The following is a 2,500-nucleotide window of genomic DNA, read 5'->3' as shown; positions in this document are numbered from 1 at the left end:
GAAAAAAAAAAAAAAAAGTAAAATCAGGAAGTTTTGAGATCAGTTGTAGTCTTGCTACTAATCCCATGGAACACCAATTTCACCCAAAACGACTCCCTAGTTTGCGGTTTACATATGAAGTGAAGCAAAGTACAAACTAAGAACAGTGAGTCTCTCAAACCATCACATGGTGCATATTCTAGTCCAGGACCCCGCAAGTTGTGGCTCCAGCTCCCAGTAGAGCCCTCAAGGCCAAGCACTAAAGAGAATACGATACTGAGGGTTTAGACACCACACAGAGCAAAGGATATATCAACAGTTCTTGTCAACTCTTTGAATTGCATTTATAAAAATACCCCAACAAAGCCTGAAGCTGGAAGTCCATGCAGATCCCAGAGCAGAGATTTGAACGGCAGCCCAGCGGGGTTTGCTCGGATCCCTCTTCACAGCACTGCCATCTTTTGCATCCTGACAGTACTAACAGTGCCCAAAACTTACTTGCCGTTGATATTCAGATTTTAACATCACTAGTATGACTTCAGGGTCTGATTCGATGCTGTTAAAATATCTATAATTTTTTACACTAGGATAAAATGAGGCCCATGCACTTATTCAAATGAAATGAGAATTAGGACTGTTTTGGTTTAGATGCATACATTTTCATAGCAAACAAGCTAAGAGACACTAACAAGGTATAATTTATAACCATTTAAAATATTCTCTTTATTGAAGTCTCTTAAACTAAGGACACAAGGATGCACATGGAAGACAGGCTACTCAGTTCCACATTAATTTATATTTTCATTCCTTTCATCATCATACATGAGCAAAATACCTAAAAGTCTGGGGTGAATGCACTGTAAAAGAAAACTGTCTGCACTGGAATTACAGTCACCAAAATGTTTCCACCGCCGTAAAAAAAAAAAAAAAAAAAAGTATCAGATCTAAATACCTTAATCTCAGTCAAACATTTTTGCTATATATCAACAAATCCTCTTCTACACCACTAAATACAAAATGAAGCAACACATTTCTGGTGAAAAGACCAGTGTTATTATTACATTACATGGTCATGTTCTGGACCAGCTTTCAACCAGCACTGATTAAATGCAAATTCCAATATTCTGTACTACACACCTTCCACGTTCTAAAAAAAGTATCAAATACTTCCCATTTGTGGCTGTCATTTAACATAAAAATGTATCTGGATACTGGATATATGAAGTGTCTCTGAGAACAGCTCACTAGATCACATACAAACAGAAAACTCACTCAGTGTGCACAGGCTAAGTAGGGTTGAATTAATGAACGTACTGTTGCTTCACATATTGAATGTCTGTCACTAAACCAATAATTTGCAAATGCAGAAGCAGGGACTGGGGGATGCACTGGCTGCAGGCACTGACAGCTCCCTCCACTGCAGTCTCAAGAAGCTAATCTTGCTCGGTTCAGAGTGCTTGATCCATGTTCCTGGGAATGACTCAGGACATGAGCAACGAGACAGTGAGCTTTTGTCCACGTTTGGGGTTTTATTTCCACTTGTATCTGCCCTGATTTCCTTCCCAGGAATGCTGCGCTTGTGAAAGGCACAGCATGACATCCTAAGAGACTTACATCTTCTCTGCACTAACAGACACAGTCTGGGTGGCAGCAGAAAAGCAAAAGCTTCCCTAGAGCATACACCAGGATTACCAACAAGAAGGGAGGACTACTTCTGGATTGAAGCTTTGGCCCGTTGTCATCTATGGCAAAGCTCCCACTGAAGTCAGCATAGCCAGGATTTCACCTCTGTCACAGCGATTCTGACTCCCTGCCCATTCTGCCTTGGGACTTCCAGCCAGCACAGTAAGGGTCTTAACAGTGCCAGCAGCTTTTGTGTTATGAACTGCAGGCAGAAGTCGTGAAACCCTTCACATAAGCAACCAAATATTCATCAGTTAAGAAATTTAAGACACTACCAAACTGTAATGGATTCAAACCTGCATCCAGAAGTATGATGTTTCACATTGGCACACCATGCTAAAACAAACCTTATCCTAACCAACTTTCTGTCCTTCAGAAAAACCTCACTGTAAATACAAGTGGTATGAGTGTAGTTGGCATGTGTCAGAAGACATTTGAGAACTCAGCACAGAAATACATCTGTAGTGGAACAGCAGCTACAAACTGCTCCTAACGAGCAATGGCTAAACACTCTAACTCTCTCCTAATTGCTCATTTCAGTGTATTTGACAGAATCCCTCAACCAGAGTACCTCAGGTCACAACAGCGCAACTTGATGGTAGAAACGGGAAAACATAACCTGGTGGAATAGAAGGCCCTCATGTCAGAACAGAGCAAGCCAGCACTTTGCGAAAGCAGGGGAGTTGCACCCCATCGCTGTCCTGCACACGCAGCGTAACAACACAGTAACCTAACACACAATTGAGGAAGCATCCCACCTACCATCAGCACACAGGTACGGGGCACACTCATTAAGATGCCAACAGATGCTATGTCAAGAATTAAGCTTTAAAAAAAA

Source organism: Athene cunicularia (assembly GCF_003259725.1).
Source record: "Athene cunicularia isolate RWA chromosome 1 unlocalized genomic scaffold, athCun1 chr1_part1, whole genome shotgun sequence".
Taxonomy (NCBI): domain Eukaryota; kingdom Metazoa; phylum Chordata; class Aves; order Strigiformes; family Strigidae; genus Athene; species Athene cunicularia.
This window is presented reverse-complemented; position numbering follows the sequence as displayed.